Source organism: Euprymna scolopes, chromosome 37 (assembly GCF_053919585.1).
Source record: "Euprymna scolopes isolate OS-2025 chromosome 37, ASM5391958v1, whole genome shotgun sequence".
NCBI classification, from domain to species: Eukaryota; Metazoa; Mollusca; class Cephalopoda; order Sepiida; family Sepiolidae; genus Euprymna; species Euprymna scolopes.
This window is the reverse complement of record NC_136518.1, coordinates 80,867,342-80,889,523: the sequence shown is the minus strand read 5'-3', so window position 1 is coordinate 80,889,523 and position 22,182 is coordinate 80,867,342. Positions and strand designations below refer to the sequence as shown.

Below are 22,182 nucleotides of genomic sequence, written 5' to 3'. Positions count from 1 at the left end.
ATTTTAAAGTGTTTATTTAATTTGAAACAACAAGTAATGATGAGTTGCTAAGTTAGAACGACAACAAAGTGGTGGAAATTAAGCTGTCATCTTTGGAGTATCAGTCAAAATATGCGATATATATCAGCTAAACATTCATCTATCAAAAGTTCATTTTTGAGGTATTTGGGTCTGTTTTAAACGAATATCACATTTAAAATTGTCATTTGCAAGTAGTTTTTATGATATTAAAACCTTTATTATCCAATGTATTACCGTATTATTTTCAGTTCTCGCCATTTTGTTTGTTATTACAGGTGATACAAAACAAAACAAAACACAAATGTCTTAAGTTAAAACCAAAATGGCGACCACTGAAAGCCATTAGAGAATACATTGGATAATGCTGATCTTAATATAATAAAAAACTACTTGTCGGTGACAGTTTTAAATGTGATATTTTTTTTTTTTTTTTTTTTTTTACAAAGGCATCACCACAGTTGGTGCATATCTGCACATTGATTGAAGTCTCAGTAATTGCTCAAAAATAAAAAAATTAAACAAACTACTGACTTCACCATGATATTTATTGAGTAGGTTTCTATTAGTGTTTTGTTTTCCTCGGCCACTTTTTTGGTTTGTTGTCTATAGTAATAATCCGATGCCTCCGTTCAGTCTTGAAAGACAAAGGATACCCCCTGTGGGGGCAGCTGTGTATGTAATTATGTGGCAAGAGTTGTACAATCTCCAACCACACCTCTCCTGAATTGGCACTGCTCGAGTCCAGTGGCAAGAAGATGTCCAAAACGATTGGAAACAATGCTGAGATAAGCAGAGAGCACATACAGTACCTGGAAGTGCCAAATGGTCACCCATCTGGTACTAACCAAGCTCATCATTGCTTAACTTCCATGATCTGATGGGAACCAGTGTATCAAGCGTGATTATGCTGTATGTGTATAGTAATAAATGCTTGTGGAAAGGTAATGCTTGGGATGATGGATGTCCTGGTCTGTCATAATAATTATATATTCTTATGTTTAACAGTTGATTGTTAACCTTATCCTAAAAAAAAAGTTCTTGTATCTAAAATATAAAATTGAATGTTGTATTACGTTATTGCATTACTGAACCTTTAATTATTGTACAATTTGATGGTTAGTATCATTCTGTAATTAATTAGATTGAGTCGTTAAATTTAATTAATATTTGCATTAAGTTTAACTTTTTAAAGAGTGTTGTATTTTTTTTCAAAGTATCCCCCTCTTGAAAAGATATCAAGGCATTACTTGTGGCTAAAAGAGTTTGAATTGAAATAACAATAGAGAAACTAAAGGAGGATAATATTTCTCTCATCACTATAACTTCTTGTCCCAACACCCACATATGTGATGTCTGTGACCAGACGTTTCACACAGAAAGAGGACTATGCCAACACTGAGGGATAAAGCACCGAGGCTCCGACTAGTCATCGTCAAGACTGACAGACTGCATGATGATGATGATGATGATGATGATGATAATTTCCCCCACTCTATATCTGTGCCTAAATCAAAACGCGGATTCCATGAACAAAGCTTCTTTCTTAGAACTACACGCCTGTGGAACTCTGTTCCGTCTGCCTGCTTCCCACCGGACTACAACTTGGATGTCTTCAAGTCCAATGTTAACAAATTCCTAATCAACCGCCCCCTTAAGTAAACACTTCATCAAATCTCCACACTAACGTAATGTACTTGCAATAACCCTTATTCCTGAGTGGCTTCCGGGCCTTGATAAGTGGTGATCACTGTGTAAAAATAAAAAAAATAAAAAAATAACTTCTTGTGTTTTAGATATAAACTAGTGGGGGTGCCTGGCGTTGCCTGGGTGTTTGGAGGTGTAAAAGAGAAAAAAAAAGTTTGTGTAGGCAGGTAGGCTCGAACCGTGAGGCAAAGGCAGAAAAGAAAGTCTGATAACTTACCGTGACGCTACAGGGGCAGAGAAGTGAGAGTGGTTGAAATTAAATGTTTAAAAACGAACGTCTGGTTTTCTAGGTCAAACATCATGCGATAGAGAAATGAAATCAGGCAGAGTCACTTCAGCTTTACGCTTTCTGCATATTTCTTTGTTTCCCCAAGATGCTTGGGAAAACCAGCTCCCCACAAAAAGGGGAGCGTCCAAATAAATAGCAATTGTCTGATATGATGGGTTTTTCCCCGCGTTGATCAAACCTCATTGCTTCTGAACGTGTCAAGAACACACTTTGCTTTCGATGTTTATTTTTGCTTGTATACGGAAAAGCCAAAGAAACACACGGAGAGCAATTAATAGCGCAAAAATAGCGTGTAAAAGTCACTCAAATAAAAGATAGTGACGACCTCCTCTTGTAAATCGGAGATATTACAATCTAGGAAGTATATAAAATGTTCTAAGAAACGGTAACCCCTCCGAGCGCCCCCACCCCCGAAAAAAGCCTTTGCCGGACATACAAAACAATTCTCTATCTATATAAAAGCCAAGTATGTCAAAGGATGGAATACTGCTGCCATATCTGAGCAGGTGCTGCTAAAAAAGCCTATCCTGCCTTGACAGAGTACAAAATAGACTTCGTGGCTTAGTGGGGGATGCCCTTTTCTCTTCCCTGCAACCTCTCTCCCACAGAAGAGATGTTGCGAGCCTATCCTTGTTTTATCTTTATTTCCATGGCAGGTGCTCATCTGAACTCCAATCTCTGGTCCCCCCCTCACCAATCTTTCACGAAAAATACTCGTCTAGCTGAATCCACTGTCAAAAATTTTCCCCACTCTTTATCTGTGCCTAAATCAAAACGTAGATTCCATGAACAAAGCTTCTTTCTTAGAACTGCACGCCTGTGGAACTCTGTTCCATCTGCCTGCTTCTCACCTGACTACAACCTGGATGTCTTCAAGTCCAATGTAAACAATTTCCTAATGAACCGCCCCCTTAAGTAAACACTTCAATAAATCTCCACACTAACGTACTGTACTTGCAATAACCCTTATCCCTGAGTGGCTTCTGGGCCTTGATAAGTGGTGACCACTGTGTAAAAAAAAAAAAAAAAAATTGCACACACACATACCCACACACTTTTTGCTTTTATATTAAAGAAGAAATGGTTGTCAGATTGTTAAAATTTGGTCGACCGAATTTTAACAACATGTATGAAAGATGAGCGGGTCAGTATATAGAAGATCAAGCATTCATCCAGGGAGCACGTGAGACTATTACAAAATTTGAATTGTGAACAAATAATAGGGGAATTAATGTAGAACCCATCAAAAAAATGAGGTCAAAAGTGGATTGTCCAGTTTTTGAAGACAGTTCTCCATCGAATAAATTTTATTTTCAGACCTTCCTTAAACGGTTTGAATTTTACACCTTCTCTTTAGAGGATGACACTGATAAATTTCTGCTTCTGAAGACTGTTGTTAAGCCTGGTCATTGCTAAAATGGGTGACTAATTTGGCAATACCAGGCGCTGTACGTAGGAGGATGTCAATAACTCCCTGCAAGTGTTGCAAAAAACCTAACATCATCTCCCCGGACAGGGAAATACATGTGATTGGGGACTGCTTGTGAATTTCATACTCTCATGAAACTTCCTCCTTTGGAGGAAGCTGGTTAAACCCAAATAGGGTTAGTGGCGACACACACACATAATGACATAAAAAACAAAATATTTAATGAAATTCTTTGTTCCACTGATCCCCTTGAAGACATCATACAACTGAGGAAATAAATAGATCATGTCAGAGCAGACTTGACCGAATTGTATAACCCCGCCAATGGAGATTTTTTTTTAAAAAGAAAGCTCAGTTTCTGGTAAGTAAGTTGCCCATATTATCTTTAAAAGAATTCCTGGCGAAATTTGTTAAGAGTTGATATCTCGATCCAGGACAAGATACCCTTCACTTACGATGATAATGCAAAACATTCCAGAAATGATGTTGAAATCAACATGTCGACACCATTATTAAAAGAGCGGGTAATTAGTCCGCCAAAACCACCTGCTATGTTGTCCAATAAGCGAAAATAGAAAGTCTTTTAAGGATTTCCTTTCAACAACAGAAGAAATTTATCCCAATTAAATCCACTTTTCCAGGTAATAATATATATATATATATATATATATATATATATATATATATACATATCTTTTTGTTTTATTTTACTTCAGTCAAAGTTCTCAAAAATCAAGGGGCCCACGACCTGGGGCTAACACTTGAAGTCTATATGAGATACATAGATATTCGAATGTTCCATTAAAGTTCTTTATCTCTCAAACACTGAATTAGTAAAGAAATTGAGAACATAATTTTCCTCTCCCCAATTAACCATTTTTATACATTGTAGTATATCTTTCATTTTGGTCTCATGGTCTTACTGGATTCCAGGACAAGAATTTATCTAGTCTGGTGGAGTATCCAGCTTCGTGCTATTACTTGAGGTAATATCACTTGGAGAAGGTGCACCATTCCTCGAAAAAGCTGTGGGGTAGCCATAGTGAGGAGATCTTATTTGGGCAGCGAATACAAAATGTGATTTTGAATATTTGGTCAGGGTCTACTTCTTTGGAAAAGTATCCTCATGCCAGATTGTTCTGACAAACCCCTGTACAGAGAGACCTTAGACACTCGAGGATAGTGTCTAGTAGGCATTCAAGTTCTCCCCAGTAGGCATTCAAGTTCTCCCCAGTAGGCATTATGTTTTCACAAGTGACAGCACAGTCCTTCTGAACACCACTGCCGAATCGACATGCCACACCATGAACAAATACTGTTGAATCGACACTGAATCGCTCCAGAAGATATCGCACTACTGATGCAATTCTCTATCTATATAAAAGCCAAGTACGTCCAAGAATGGAATACTGTTGCCATATCTGGGAAGGAGCTGCTAAAAACAGCCTATCCTGCCTTGACAGAGTAAAAAATAGACTTCGTGGCTTAGTGGGGGATGCCCTTTTCTCTACCCTGCAACCACTCTCCCACAGAAGAGACGTTGCGAGCCTGTCCTTGTTTTATCGTTATTTCCATGGCAGATGCTCGTCTGAACTCCAATCTCTGGTCCCCCCTCGCCAATCTTTCACGAAAAACACCCGTCTAGCTGAATCCACTGTGAAAAATTTCCCCCACTCTATATCTGTGCCTAAATCAAAACACGGATTCCATGAACAAAGCTTCTTTCTTAGAACTGCACGCCTGTGGAACTCTGTTCCGTCTGCCTGCTTCCCTCCAGACTACAACTTGGATGTCTTCAAGTCCAATGTTAACAAATTCCTAATGAACCGCCCCCTTAAGTAAACACTTCAGCAAATCTCCTCACTAACGTAATGTACTTGCAATAACCCTTATCCCTGAGTGGCCTCCGGGCCTTGATAAGTGGTGATCACTGTGTAAAAAAAAAAAAAAAAAAAGAAAAGACACACACATTCACAAGCAGGACCGAACAATCTCCCCGAATCGACATGCCACAATACGAAAATGCAATAACGTGAGACACGTTATCAAAGCAGTTTGCCTGCTTTTCAGCTGACTACAATATGGTCGTCTTCAAATCCAATGTAAACAAGTCCTTAAGTAATCCAATTTACCAAATTTACACTTCTAACGATAATTGTGATATTGTCCCTTTGACTACAGTATACTCTTTAACCCTTATCCTCGAGTTGCCTCTAGGCCTTGATGAATGGTGATTCCTTTGTAAAAAAAAACAAAAAAAAAACGCCGGGCACCCAAGCTAGTAACCAATATCGTGTTCAATTGAATACAACATTATAATTAAAAACTGAACCCTCATGTGACAAGTTATGAAATTTTTTTTTTATAATCTGAAATTTAAGTCTGTAATCGATGATATTAACAGGGAAAAAGTTAAAAAAAAAAAAAAAAAAAAAAAAAGTGAAAATTGTGGAATTTAGAGGGGGGGGCACTCTTGACAGTGTCTGCCGATTAAATAGTTTATCCATTGCGGTTTGAATTTGGTATTCTTGGCAGTGCAGTTTTTACATCCTTGAATGGAGTCTGATGCAAACGACAATTACAGGCAGCGGCTATGAAGACTTATGGACACGCTGTCTAGACTGTTTGTTTTTTTGGAGCCTCGGCACTTTTATCCGAATTTGCTAAAATGTTCCAACCAATTCACTGTCTACATACATGAGTAGATAAGAATATAGTCCCATGGATTTGTGTGTAAAAGGGATGTGCTACACCTACATCTCTACATGCTGACAGATTTGCGTTGGCGAACATTGACAAAATCAAATTGTTTTTTTTTGTTTTTTACATAGGAATAACCATTTATCAAGGCCCAGAGACCACTCGTGTATAAGGGTTAAGAGTGTACAGTAGTCAATTGGACAATATAGTAATCGTTAGTAATGGAAATTCGGTAAATTTGTTGACTTAAGTGGAACAGCTCATCAAGAACTTGTTTACGTTGGACTTGAAGACAACCATATTGTAGTCAGCTGGAAAGCAGGAAAACGGAAGACAATTCCACAGGCGTGCAGTTCTAAGAAAGAAGCTTTGTTCATGGAATCTACATTTAGGTTTAGGCACAGATAAAGAGTTGGGGGAATTATTGATAGTGTTTTCAGCTAGACGAGTGTTTCTTGTGAAAGTTTGGCGAAGGAGGACCATAGATTGAATCTCAGTCGAACACTTTCCATGAAAATAACGATAAAGCAGAGACAAACTCGCAACATCTCTTCTGTGAGATAGAGGTTGCAGGGAAGAGAAAAGGACATCTCCTACGAGGCTACGAAGTCTATTTTGAACTGTTCCTGAAATAACTAAATTCCAGATGAATAAATTCTTTTGATTACGTGACGAGCAACTTGATTTAGCTGGTCACTACATTATTACAAAAGTTGTAAATTATCTAAGAAAAGAAAATAAAAATGCTAATATTCTTTTCAGTTGAGGGGGACCAAATCCCCACGATAATAAAAGTCTTAATATCATAAAAATCTACTTGCTGGCGATAATTTTAAATGTGATATTTAGGCATGATCAGCATTCCCAAGTGGGCTGTCGACATTCGTTATACAATCATCGGGAACTGTGGTCAAAAACAGATCTAGAAGTGATGTGTGTTGTTCTTGCTAATCAGGGAAACGGGTTGGGAATGTAACCATTTGTGATAGGGAATGAGATATAGAGAAGCTATGTGTTGTGCTGCCTGCTGTGTCTGTGTAAGTAGAAAAAAAAAAGCATTGCCAAATGAATGTGAAAAAAATATGCATGATTCCGTGACGTCAGATTTGTGTTAACTATACGGACTATGGAAAAGCAGAAGCGACTTAATGATTTTTTAAAACCTTTGTTTATCTTCACCAAACTGCAATTAATAATTATTCTTTTTTATATAATTTTGTTAGGTTTTACGATTTACACAGTTTAATGATTAATAAGATTATAAACATTTGTATATTAAATATGAAATACGGTTTTACTGAATGTTCATTTGGTTAAATACCGGCTTCCATTTTTTGTTCGGTAAAAAGAGACAAAAAATATAATGCTTAATATTTCTGGAATAATATTTTCCAATCGGTTTTAATCTGGCGATAAAATAGCTGACAAGAGCCATGTTTATATTAAAACTTAATATTAAAAAAATTTTTTAAACACAATTAATTAAAAATCTATGTTGTAACGGAACATTTTGAAATAATTTGAATTGTTTTAATCTTTTAAAAATTAATTAATTTTTAGGAAGTTTCTTTTTCTTGGCAATTCAACTGATTATAGTATATATTCATTCGAAAAAAAAACAACCTATTAACAAAAGCATAATAATATTAAATTTATATCATTTTTTTTAATTGCAACTTCAAGGTAAGTTTTTGTTCAATACGTGTATTTAATTTAAAACAAAATAAATATGTTTTACTCATTTGAACTCTTATGTTTCATAATAAATAGAAATTTTGATAGATTTAAATACATTTTGTTCAAATTTCGAAAAAAATAACTAGGGTGGGGGCACTCACTAGAATAATAAAAATTTTCCCCTCGTATATTTTACAGAAACTGCATTTAAATGTAATTTCATGAAAATCTGACCATTAGTTGATTTTTGCTAGATTTATTAAACACGGGTATGTTTTCACGTTCGAAATGCTTACTACCTGGAAACGTTATTTTAAAGCGCCAATTATGTAAACACGATTTTGTCTCGCAATTTCATTATTTCGTTCGATGAAAAAATTTTTTAAAAATTAGTACTAGTTTATTTTGCCGTTTTTAAAATTAAATAAAATACGGGTTAACCCCAAAATACTGATGTCACCGTGACATTTATTGAGTGGGGGTTCTATTAGTAATTTGTTTTTTTTTTAACCACTGTTTTCTATTTGTTGTCTATAGTAATAAATGTCCGTGGAAAGGTAACGCTTGGGATGATGGATATCCTAGGACTACCAAGAACTAATATCGCAACACGACAGTGTCTGTTTAATTACAGAATGGAGTGCGTAACATCGACTTTTTTAATGTCTCTTAGCAGTTGGAAACATTTTGCGAATACTAGCGTACACGTGTAGTTTATCTCGTAACATAATGTAACTAAATATGTACATTTTTTTTTTTTTTACTTAGATAAAACTTACAATGCAGCTGGAAAATTAAAATTTCGATGAAAATTGAAAATGAAAAATCATTCGACTAAATTACATTTTTCATTTTTTTGGTATGAAAATTTTTTACAGCGGAAGTTGAGTGGATTGCACATGCGCAGAAACTCGTTTAGAAAATGAAAGCTTCCGTCGCAGCCATTTTTTTTTCCTAACCTTTCCAGCAAACGAGCTTGAATAATCAAACATCATACGTACAATCAGTCTTATTATTTAAGAATCTTTTTTCTCTGGATTTTAAAAAGTCTATATGTAAGTAATATATACAATATATTGTATGCGAGCCATTTTATTTTTCTTGTTTAAACCATCTATGTCTTATTTTCTCCCTTGTTTTTGCTGAAGGAAATTCTGCTATAAATATTTCGTATATTTATTGAACATTTTTATTTTTATGTAATCAGATTAATTTTTTATCCATTAAAAATGCACTTTTTTTATATAAAAGCTTAAAGAATTTTTAAAATGTAATTTTACGATGTCCTGAAATTCATTTTATTTATTACGTTAATAATAAAAACCAAAAAACGTAAAGGTTATGTACGTTTTTAGCGTCCCAAGTTCCCTTTTCATAAAAGATCACTTCTGTACAATTATTCGATTTGTAGTTTTAAAATAACGTTTTAATTTAAGATGGGAGTAAAATTTAAGACTAAAATATTTGCAAACAGTTAATTTAACATGAATTTTGTTTTTTTGTATTAGAAAAAACAAAACACATTCAATGAAAGAGAAAAGAACGACCCAAAGTAAATCTTAATACACGAGGTTAAAGGTATTCAAGAATGATAACTGATATTCTTAACAAGGTTATTAAAAGTGCTCAATTAAACCAGAGCAAGATATATTTTTGGTACTCATGCAGAGTAGAATGATCCGTTCTGAAATAATGTTATTATTTAAAAAGCCATTCTTAACATGGGGAAGAGGGTGTTTTGTACCTATTCTGTACTTTTAACCTTACAATTGGATAAAAAAAAAAAAAAATTTTTTTTAATTACACGTGGAAATACGATTTAAAAATAGCGCGGATCACTCTCTGCATTAGCACCGTTTTTTAAAAAAATTTTTTATTAAGATAAACAAATTTAGATGGTCGCGACACTAGACATGCTAATGTTTCGGACAGATGGTTGGTTAAAAACAAAAGTCCTCGCCAGACGACTTAAATGTTTTCTTTCAAGAAACCAGTACTTATTTTACAATGTCTCCCCACGGGACAGAGTTATACACCAGGGTTGTTTTTTAACGTGGAGAAAAGGAACAAAAATTAAAAATTGTCTCAGTCGTAAAGGATTTCGCGTTTGTATTACTGTACTCATAGATTCGAAAAAGTTGTTAAAAAACAAATATATAACAAATAAATGTTATCAAAGGTAAGATACTTTTCTACCTAACTGGATAATTATCTAGTGTTTTTATTTAATGTAACATGCTTATTTAGCTCGAAAAACAGTGTTTACCGATGTATTGGAAAATTTAAAATAGCGCCCGAGTCTCTTTGAGACGGTAAGTTTGGGAAAAGGAGTTAAAAATAAAAAATATACAAAATACTTATGTCACGTTTGAGCCAATTTCTAACAATATTTTGTCTAGTTTTTTATGTATAACTCCTTTTCCTAAACTTAGCGTCTCAAAGAGAGTCGGGCACCATTTTAAATTTTCCAACACATCGGTAAACAGTAAACACTGTTTTTCGAGCTGAGTAAACACGTTACATTAAATAAAAGTTGCTAATGCAGAAAGTGATCCGCGCTATTTTTTTAATCGTATTTCCACGTTTAATTGAAGTGTTATATATTTTTTTATTCAATTGTAAGGTTAAAGTACAGAATAGGTACAAAACACCCCCCTCCTCATGTTAAGAATGGCTTTTTAAATAACGTTATTTCAGCACGGCTCACTCTCTGCATGAGTACCGAATAAAAACACTTAAAATTATCCAGTTAAGTAGAAAAGTAACTTATCTTGCCTTTGGTAACATTTATTTGTTATATATTTGCTTTTTGACAACTTTTTCGAATTTTTTGTGTACAGGATTTCTCCCCCAGTGACAGAACAAAAAATTAAAGTGTAGCATCTGAAGAACAGTTACTACACGTTGATCTTGACCCGAAGCCCCCCCCCCACACACACACAAATATTAAGTTCTCTAAAAAAATAGTTTCAATGCAATTTTCAAGCTGCAAATCGAAATGATCGTCGTTTGAAAATACGAATTTGGGACGCTGAAACCGTACATACCTAAAGCTTATAAATCTTGAAAAAGTGTTTTTTGGTATTTATTCAGAATACGGACCAGGCCTTTATTTAGGATTTTAGTCAAGTTCGTTAAATTCATATTTATGCCGTTTTTATTTATTAAATTAGGCGCTATTTTTTTTTTAAATATTTCGGTACGACGTGCCCCCCCCCCCCATCGTATTATAAACAATCCAACCTTCCCATGTTAAGAACGGCTTTCGGAATAAACACCCCTCAACCTCAAAAGCCGTTCTTAACATGAGGTGGTTGGGGGTGTTTATACTACGCTGGCAGGTCTTAAAAATACCAATATTTTCAAGTTTTACGATCTTTTTTTAATTATTATTGTTAGTTGAAAGTACAGAATAGTTACAAAACACTATCCCCTCTTCATGTTAAGAATGGCTGTCTAAATGTTTATTTCAGCAAGGTGCAATAAGTGCATAAAGTACCTGAAATTGTTAAGTTGAAAGTACAGAATAGTTACAAAACGCTCATGTTAAGAATGGGTTTCTAAATAATGTTATTATTTCAGTACGGTCCGTATACTGCACAAGTACCATGTTTTTACCTGAAATGCATTTGTTCGAGTTTCCATTACATTGCACTACTATTTTTTATAGATTTTTAAAATTTTGATTGGTTACTCGGCGGACCTGAAGAATGTTGATCCCTCTCTATTTTCTTTTTTTTATTTTCATCTATTTTTCAATTTTTTTTCAGTGGATTATTATCGAATGGACACTAGTATACCAGATTATCAAAACGAAAATAAAAAAAAATGTCAATGTAGGAGGGGTGCTCAGTTTCTAAGGCAACATTCTAGTAAATCGATCCCCCATTTTAGAATCACTCGATGTTTTTAGATCAAATTTCGCGAATTTAGCCCTTTCTAATTTTGCTTTTTAAAATCTATAAAAAAAAAAAAAAAAAAAAAAGTGTTAAACTGCTTAAAAAAGACTAAATTCGTGAAAGTTGTCCTGAAAACGTCGGATGGTTCAAAAAGAAGTGATCGATTTACTAGAACCTTGCATTAGAAACTGAGCACCCCAGACAAATATTTTAAATATTGGGCCGACGTACACTAGTAGGGTAGCAGTCGTGTACGTCGGCCCAATATTGAATTAAAAAAAAATTATAATCTGTTTGAATAGTGTCCATTCGAGGTATTTTTTTACGACCTGCCCCAGCGTAGTATAAACGCTCCCAACAATACTTTTTTAAACAAGGATTAAAAACAAACGCGAACTCATTTTTTTTTTTTATAACTGTTCAAATAAAGGAAGACAAGTCTGATTTTATTCGCCTTTATAATGCGGTGCATAGAAGGGACATAAATTATGTCTTTTTAATGCGTACTGTAAACCAAATTTAATATTTCGGTCCTCCGTACTTAGAAGTTTTTATTGTTAAACAAAAAAAAACAGTTGACCGATTTAAAAATTTTTTTTTTTATTCTCTTAATGAAATACATGAGTTTTTGATTGATATATTTTAATACTTCTTTATCGACTGAATTTTTTGTTTTTTTTATATCTAAAAAAAGAAAACGTTTTATGAAATAGAAAAAATTGTTGTAAGCATCACATATTTACTTGACATTCTAAGCATAACATAAGCTTCCACTTATATAAAAAAAAAAAATTCAACGTGGTTTTTTAAAAAAAAATATGGTTTTACATTTTGGACTTTACAGATAAATTTCCAAAAAACTATTTTTTTTGTTTTAAATTACAATATATTATTTATTGATCTTTTATCTTCAATTTGTGATATATAAAACTTTGGTACATAAATTATTAAAATTTTAATAGACATTTCAAAATGGGGCGGGGGTGAATTAAAAAAAAACGTTTGTCCAAAATATTATATTTTGTTTATTGGAAAGAGCATAAAATTTCACATTGACCCTGAGAATATAAAAATTGAACCAATAAAAAAATTTTGATGGATTTTTAAACTTTAAAAATTGAAAAATATTTAACTCGTAAAATTCAATTAATTTCATTACGTAAAAAAAAAAAAATGGCTGCATGAAGACGCGCACGCACTTTGTAAACACTGTTTTTTAAAAAATAAAAAATATTTCTATTTTTTAAACAACTTTAATAGTTTATTTTGGAAGTATATTCCATAAAGAAAATAAACAACCCACTTTAAAAAGAGAAATTACGAGTTTTTTTATATTTTATTCGCAGTTTTGTGTGAGAGGTGTCAAAAATTCCCTCAAAATTCTGATACACCTACTGGGGCACTAGTAGTGTCAGAAATTTCGTGAAAACTATTGAACAATTCCACCCGCTATCTTTTGAAGCTTATAACTCCTCAAAAAATGTAATTCAAGCCCTAATTTTTTTTTTTCAATTAAAGGAGCAAGGGCCAAGGTTTCATTAAAAAACAAAAACAAACAACGTAGGTTTTTTTTAAAAAAAAGGTTTTAAACTTCAGACTTTACAGATAAATTTCTAAAAAACACTACTTTTTTTTGTTTTAAATTTGAATATATTATTTATTGATCTTTTATCTTCAATTTGTGATATATAAAACTTTGGTACATAAATTTACTTTTTAATAGACATTTGAAAATGGGGGGCGTGAATTTAAAAAAAAACGTTTGTCTAAAATATTATATTCAGTTTATTGGAAAGAGCATAAAATTTCACATTGACCCTGAAAATATCGTAAAAATTGAATCAATAGAAAAATTTTGATAGATTTTTAAAGTTTAAAAATTGAAAAATACTGAACTCGTAACATTCAATTAATTTCATTACTATTTTTTAAAAAATATTTCTATTTTTATACAACTTTAATAGTTTATTATTATTAGTATATTATTATTATTTATTAATAGTTTATTTTGGAAAGAAAAACAACCCACCTTAAAAGAGAAATTACATGTTTTTTTATATTTTATTTGCGGTTTCGTGTTAGGGGGTGTAAAAAATTCCTACAAAAATTCTGATACACGTCATAAAAAATTAACCCATTCGATAATAATCTGCTGAAAAAATTGCAAAAAAGATCAAAAAGAAAAATAGAGGTGGGGAGGGGGAGCAATATTCTTCAAATCTATCGGTTACTCTTGTAGTACTCTTTAATGTTCGTGGTCAAAGAACACAAGAAAAAATTTTGTATAGGCTTCAAATGGTATTGTTTTTATTATAGATTACTAAATGAGGAATCATTTCCATTTAAACTCCATTTAATATTACGCATGTAAATTTAACAAATGCTTTAAATGTAAACATTGTTTAAGCAAAACAAAATGGTCATCGAATTTGACCTGATGTCGTGTTTATCTAAAAATGAAACTTGAATCTTCACTCAAAACAATTCATTTAATATTTATTAATAAGATTTAAAAGCAGAATGTTTTTTCTTGTTCTTCTTGTTGCATTGCCGAATATTATTTTGTTGAAATTAAAGCTAAAAAGGGAATTTTTATTAATCTGTCCGAGACTACCTCGTTTTTTTTTGTTTTTTTTTCTATTCTCTCTGCATTATTATTGACAATGTTTCAGTTAATTTCCGCCCGGCCGTCTTCAGATGCATCTATTTAAATACTGTCCTGGGTGCCCGACATTGCCTGGGTGTTTGAAGGTGTAAAAAAAAAAAAAAAAAATGTGGTACAGGCAGGCAGGCTCAAACCCATGACGCGAACGTGGAAAAGAAAGTAAAAGAAAATCTGACGTGTTAGCGTTGCTCCATGACGTGACTGGAAGTCTAAAACGTTCAAATTTAACGTAGTCATTGCAGAAATGGTGTTGCTTTTAAACCTCCCACGAAAGTAAATTAGACATAAGGTTGTTTTTAATGTGAGGGGAAAACCAGCTCCCCCAAAAGGGGGGCGCACTCTGGCAATATCCAAATAAATAATAATCGTCTCAGTATGAAGGGTTTTCCCTACATTGACCAAGGAGCAATTACAGAACAGATACTACCCAGGCGAAGGCCAGGATGTTGCGTTCGAATAGTTTGGCTTTATTTATACGAAAAAAGACAAACAAACACTGGAGACGATGGTACAGTGAAAATTTTGTTTAACTCGATCAAAAAAAAGAGACAATGTGCGTTTGCGAATGCGAGATATGTTCTGGGAAGTATGTGAAAACTTCTTGCGGAATCTGACACGAGAAACCTGATGTAAAAAGCCTTTCGTGGACATACACAAACGCTTGCACCCATTTTGCCCTTTATATATTAGACTAGCAGGGGTACCTGGTGTTGTCCAGGTGTTTGGAGGTGTATGTTGAGTACAAAAAAAGAAAAAGTGCTAGTAGGGAGGGAGGCCCAAATCCGTGATGCGAAGGCGGAAAAGAAAGTGAAAGAAAGCGTGACATCTTACCGCTACGCTACGACGCGACAGGAAATGAAAAGCGTTCAAATTTAGCGATGTCAGTTAAAAAGTTGACTTGCTAAGTGAATGAGTTCATGCAGGTGCAGAAATGAACGTTGGCTGAAGGCCAGTTTAGCTTTCCACTGTTTTATATATGTTTCTTCACGATGTTGGGGAAACCAAGCTCCCCCGAAAAAGAGGAACTCAAATGAATAGCAATTGTTTGATATGAAGGGTTTTCCCCACATTGATCAAAGCTAATTGCTTTCAAGACGTACTGGCATGAAAAGCCACTGACGGCTTTCCTTTGAGTTTTGCTTTATTTATACGAAAAAGATCAACAAACACGAAAGGACAGAATAGCATGAATTTTATAAAAGTCTATGTAAATAAATGTAGAGACGACGTCCATTCGCAAATTGTAGATATTATGATCTAGGGAGTATATAAAAAGTTCTAAAAAAAATAGCAACATGGTCGAGAGCAAATGTAAAAATGTCTTTAAAAATACTATTTGGTTCTGAAGTGGGTGATCATTTTAAGTTAAATTTATATGTGAAAATGATTCCCCCACTCTAGAATATAAAAATGTTTTCTTACTTTTTACCCAAATTTTCAGACTGTTTACAACTAATCGCCTTAAAAATTAAATAAAAAAAACACTATATTCATATTATATGGATCCATCAAACTACTGTTCTCGTCTTGAGTGTGATTTTCACAACGTTTCGGTCAATGTAACCTCCAACTTTCTTCAGGTGTATCTTGTTGAACTCTGGAAATCAGAAACGTCGAAAAAGTAGAATCTTATTCTTTGAGAATAGGTGGGACTAAATTAACAAAGTTAAAGCTGCAATGTCGAAAATGGCAGTATGAATAGCAGTAACACCATAGTAATTTATGTCTACTAAAACTGGACAGTGTTTGTTTCCGTGTACACAGGATGATTTCATCCACTAATTGGGGAAGTGATCCTTTATAACATTACCAATTCTGAAGTAGCAAAAGGATGTTATCCATTAAAACAGAACGTGGAATCGTCCATGACCCAAACAGTCACACAGTTGTCTATATTTACATTATTGCAACTAGTTTAACACTAGTTAGGTTGAGCAGATTGTTTCTTAAGTCTGCGGCAGGCATATTTTGAAACCTGGTGGATTCCACTGTTGAATGCTGACCATCTGTCGACCTGTGAACTTAGCTAAGTCTTTGATAATTGTTGTTCTTTGATAATTGTTAACTTCTCGGCTTTCCATTAATTGTGCTGCCTCAGTAGAGGAGATTACGTTGCAAATTCTTTCTCTGTATGATGAACTGCATGCCTCAACCATTGAAGATGTGACAAGACAGACTGCAGAGACTTTATTGAGGTATTGGTAGAGAATAGTAGTTGGCATACAGTTGGCCATCTATTAGTAATGGAACGATTCCAATATTTCCCCAATACCAATACATATTACTAATTCTGTTCTAAATTTCCGATTCTGATGCAAGTACTGATTCCCATTCTTTTAAATACTTAGCGATAAAATGTTTTTGTTTCAGATTATAAAAACCCATGTGCATATATTTTTTCAAATGTAAAAAAAAATTCTGCTGGAATATAATTTTTTAGTTTTTAATGGTAGTTTAAAATCAATAAATATTCATTTTATTATTAGTACCAACAATTGAAAATTGATTTAAAAAATAACACATGAAAGAATCGTTTTTGGCATCAGAAAATAGTTACAATTTTTTTCTGATTCTGATACCCTAAAAAGTTCTGATTAAAAAAATTTTTTTTTTTGCCCATTCTGATTAATCATCCCAACACTATCAACGCAAAATGTTGCAGAGGTATTGTCAAAGACATTTAACTTTTGCCATCGACCATTCTCGTTGGCCATGTCTTAAGGAAAAGGATTAACAGATTGGTAGGCATGTCTCTGTTGATATTTAGATCTCTTAAAAAGACCTGGAATTTTCAGCTTGTCTTGAAAAAACCTTATTTCTATTATTACCTTGAAAATATGAGAAATGCCTTGAGAAGGGTTTGAAAATCATATTCTTTATATCCAATAAAAATTTGTTGGAATATTAAAAATAAAATTGAAATAAATACTATTAAAATATTTTTTAAATATTGAAATAATGCAAAAATAATTTATAAATATTAAACATAAAATCCAAATAAATTCTTCTGAAATTGCATATTTCCAGTATTATTGATACAAGAATTACGCTCCTTTAGCACAAAACTACCCCATTTTTTTTTTTTACATAGGCATAACCAGAGACCACTCGAGGATAAGGGTTAAGAGTGTACAGTAGTCAATTGGACAATATAGTAATCGTTAGTAATGGAAATTCGGTAAATTTGTTAACTTAAGTGCAATAGCTCATCAAGAACTTGTTTATGTTGGACTTGAAGACAATCAGATTATAGTCAGCTGGAAAGCAGGAAAACGGAAGACAATTCCATAGGCGATCAGTTCTAAGAAAGAAGCTTTGTTCATGGAATCTACATTTAGGTTTAGGCACAGATAGAGTTGGGAATTATTGATAGTGTTTTCAGCTAGACGAGTGTTTCTTGTGAAAGTTTGGCGAGGGAGGGACCATAGATTGAATCTCAGTCGAGCACTTTCCATGAAAATAACGATACATCAGAGACAAACTCGCAACATCTCTTCTGTGAGATAGAAGTTGCAGGGAAAAGAAAAGGACATCTACGAGGCTACGAAGTCTATTTTGAACTCTATCAAGGCAGGACAAGTCCTTTCTAGCAGCTCCTTCCCAGATGTGGCAACAATACTCCATCCTTGGACATACCTGGCTCTTATATAGATAGAGAATTGCATCAGCAGTGAGATACTGGATCGATAGAAGGATCCCATCATTTTTCCAGCAGCCTTGGCAACAGATTTGATGTACGTGTTCCATTTAAGATCAGGAGTAAAGGTCAAGCCCAGAAGCTTGTCAAAACATGGAGCCTCCCCAAGATGAGAGCCATTCATTTCAATTGATGGCAGATATACTTGTAATGTCTCCTCTGCGAGAAAAAAAAAATAGGAAGATGAAAAGGTCCTCGCCCACTAAATGTTGAAGATGGTTTTTGTACACCGGAAAGAATACTCTTAGGAGCTTCTCCAATAGTACTCCTTTTTAGAATGTATTTGAATCTTGTACAGGTAGAGGATTGCATCAGGAGTGAGAAACTTTTTGGAATGGTAAAATGATCCAACCATTTTTTTTTTCAGTTATTTTCGTAGCGGATCTGATGTAGGTTTTCTATTTCAGGTCAGACCCAAATTTGGAAGTCAATTTCTAGAAGCCATCCAACACATGCCAGCATGTAAAAACAACGGTTTAACTGATTAAAGTTGTGTGCTTGCCCCTGCACACTTCACGTTAATGTTTTAGACTGGCAAAAACATGTGGCTGTAGGGAGCATATTTTTGCTTAGCTGATACATCCATTCGTAATAAGGGACATTATTAGAATTATATATTTATACAATTTATTTAAAACTATATGTTGACGCATTAATTTCACTTTTTTTAATTATCTTTATTCTAGCTGAGGATGGCGCATCCTTCTGGATGCCAGACATTCACCACTATCTCATACATTCTACCTGAGAGATCTTTAAGTGTAATTGTTTGTATCTCTCTTGCACTTGGTTCACTGGGTATATTTGTGAGGTAGTTTTTGAAATTCTTTTCATGAGTTCAAGATCTAATTTATTTTCATGTCATACACAAAACCTTGGTATTTTATCTTTTCCCTTTCAGCCCTGTTAAACCAAACTTATTGGGGACACTAATTTCTAAGATTGTTTCTTTCTGCTTTTTGTTCCATATCACCATGTTTAATAGCTCCATGTGTGTGTGGTGTTTTGAAACATGGCCTTGCCTCAAAACTAATTATTTTGTTTATGGTAATATTTGAAGATTGATTTTATAGAAAATTTAAATAGTAGTTTACATAGAATCTTATCTAATATTTTGAGACAATTTTCATAATGTATTACATTATTTTTAAAATATTGTGGATGATGGATACACGCGTACAGAAAAAAATGCCTTATATTATGAGTGGTCAGTGAGAGGAAGGACAAATAACATAAAGAGCAGTGATAAGAGGAATGGAATGATGAAAATGTATGATATCAACATTCCGTGTTTTTGAAATCTTTTTAAAAACATTAACCAATCAAGGTTATAAAATTAACAATTGGTCACAGGTGGTCTAGTAAGTAGTAATAAAAACAAAACTTTACAATAATTGAAAACATTGCTTATTGGTTCTAAATGAGTCTTGTGTATGTTGAAGATTCATTTTTTACTATAGTCAATGATATCTAAGAATAACAAATTACCAGTGCTGCACAGTCATAATGGCTGAATGAATGAAAACAATTTATCCCCATGAATGTAATAGGGTTCTATTTGAAAAAGTTTGGAGGTTACGTGAGCTGAAACGTTATAAGAATAGACTGAAATAATCTAAATTGATAATCCTCATCAGTCAAATTTCCAAACAAAATGTACATCTATATTTTAACAGTTGTTTTAATTTAAAAATCTTTTAAAATTTAAATTAGTCATCCCTATGTCTACTGTCACCATGCTCAAGCTAATTTTTTCCCCAGTTTGAAAGAAAACCCTTTTTTTTTTATTAGAAAAGTGGCTCTTTTGTAAAATAACTGTTTCTCTTTATAAAAATATTCCTGTGCAACACCAATCAAGTAAAACTAATTCTAATAATTAAGTGAGGTAAAATTGGCTAATATGTAGCCAATTTTACCTCACTTAATTATTAGAATTAGAATTATTAGAAAATTTTAAATTATTTTTGGATTGAATTTATGGCTTCAGTTAAATGTGTCTATGCTCCTAAACAAAGAGAAATCCTAACTTTTCAAGCACACCCTATATGTGATATACAAAGACATTCTCATCTATAATGTAAAGGTTTGTCTGTGCATCTTTGTTTATCTGGCTCAACAAAACATGCCAACAAAGTTGGTATTTTCTTGATTGGCATTGCCCCAGATGAATAATAAATTAAAATTAGGAGAAATTGTTCTATAGACCTCAATTTTAAAAGTTCTCACTATCCTAATTAGAGCAGATAGCAACCCGAAGTTAACTTGATTTTAGTGGTGCTCTGGACCTTAGATAGAACAGGGCCACATCAGATAAAGAACTTTTGTCTTGTTGTTAGTATTGCCCAGGAGCAATAATCCATAATCTTTGTTAAAATGTGGAAAATTTTTTGTTTTATGATAAAATGTTTTCTATTTATGTGATATTTTATCAAGAGTCAAAATTTGGGGATTTTTTCAGAATTGTCAAAGCAAAAAAGTGTAAAAAAAAATATGCAACAAATAATGTCTACCAAAGACAAGCTAAATTACTCTTCTATCTACCTACATGTACTTTGTTTTAACTTTTTTTTTAAACTTAAAAATAAAGGTAGTATGAACCCTGCTAGGTTAGAATGAAAAACAATGGTTCATCTCTTTCAAGCCGTAGCTGAGCTTTGATAATTGCTCAAAAATCGAAAATTAAAAAAACTGGTAAAAATTACATTTTCATACAATTGGTGATATTAATTGGATGTTTCTATCAGCATTTTGTTTAACTTTCGATTTTTAAGCAATTACCAAGGCTCTACTATAGCTTGAATGAGACTATTTTGTTGTTCAAAAACAATCTGCAACTACAACAGACAGACCTGAGTTATTTATTGTGATTTGCCCTGACCTTAATGACACGTTCAGTTTGCAGCCTAATGTTTAGTAATTTAAGAAAAAATATTTTTGATCTTAAAATTTTTTTTTTTTGGGGGGGGGGGTCATGTACGTCTTGGTCTTTTTATTTTTTTTAATTTAATTTTTTTTAATAAAACAACTTGGAGCAATTCATTTTTTGATCAATTTTAAACCAGACTATTGTTTTTTTCTTCTCAGTACAATGTTATGCTGTTCTAACATTTCTCTTTAATCGTTTAATGATCAATGTTACTACCTTCACCTCTAAAATTATCAGGTTGACAAAGTTCTTGTGGTTTTTAACTTTTCCATTCAGATGAACATATCTTGGCTGAAATAAAAATCATTGATTGAAATAAACACCATCAGAATGAACACACGTTTGCCAACACAAAACGAGTGTATTCATGCCAGTAACGTAAAGATCTTGTGTTCTAGTGGTGATAAAGTCACTGAAGGCATTTTTGATATCGCCTAAGTTTTTGAAGTATTTTTCACACACGAAGTTGAGATGCTTGAAAAAGTGGTAGTCGGTAGGTGAGAGGTTTGGAGAGTATGGCAGAGGAGGTATTTCATAGCTAAATTTATTCAACTTTTGCAAGGTCGGTTTAGCAACGTGCTGTCGGGCATTATTATGGAATTGGGCCTTTTCTGTTGAATAATGCTGGGTGTTGTTATCAAAGTTTCTGTTGAGTACTTCTTTGATGTAATGGTTTTACCTGCATTCAAAAAAACTAATAAATATCTGTCACAGACCACCAAACAGTCATCATGACCTTCTTTTGGTGCAGCTCTGACTTCGGGAAGTGTCGTGGAGCTTCGTCAGCATCTAATCACTGAGCTAAGCATTGCTGGTTGTCGTAAAGAACCCACTTTTCATTACAAGTCACAACCCGGTCGTGAAACGGGTCGTTCTTGCATAAAAAAAGGGAGGATGACATTTCATAACAGCATTTCTTTTGGTTGTTCAATTCTTGAGGCACCCATTTTTCAAGTTTATTTTGTCTTTCCAATCTCTCAAGTGGTTGGAAATCATTGTATATGTTACGTCTAATTCAGAAGTAAGCTCTCAAACAGTTGTGCATGGATTGGCTTCGACTAAGGTTCTTAATTGATGGTTGTCAACATCCGGTGGTCGATCACTATGCTCATTATCTTTAAGACTCTTGTTGCTGCCACAAAATTTCTTAAACCACCATTGTGCTGTGCATTCAG

The 22,182-nt window shown here is 33.4% G+C and overlaps 1 protein-coding gene across 6 annotated transcripts in view; it reads left to right on the top strand.

Annotated features, from left to right (window-relative positions):
* Window positions 1-8,717: 8,717 nt before the first annotated feature.
* LOC145261249 (uncharacterized) overlaps window positions 8,718-22,182 on the top strand; it is a 95,665-nt gene continuing 82,200 nt past the window's right edge. For 4 of the 6 annotated variants that reach the window (XM_080119637.1, XM_080119639.1, XM_080119638.1 and 1 more), the window contains exon 1: window positions 8,718-8,875. The gene's annotated coding sequence lies outside the window, so the exon portion shown is untranslated. The remainder of the gene's footprint in view (window positions 8,876-22,182) is intronic. The other 2 variants (XM_080119640.1, XM_080119641.1) reach the window with 1 other exon arrangement.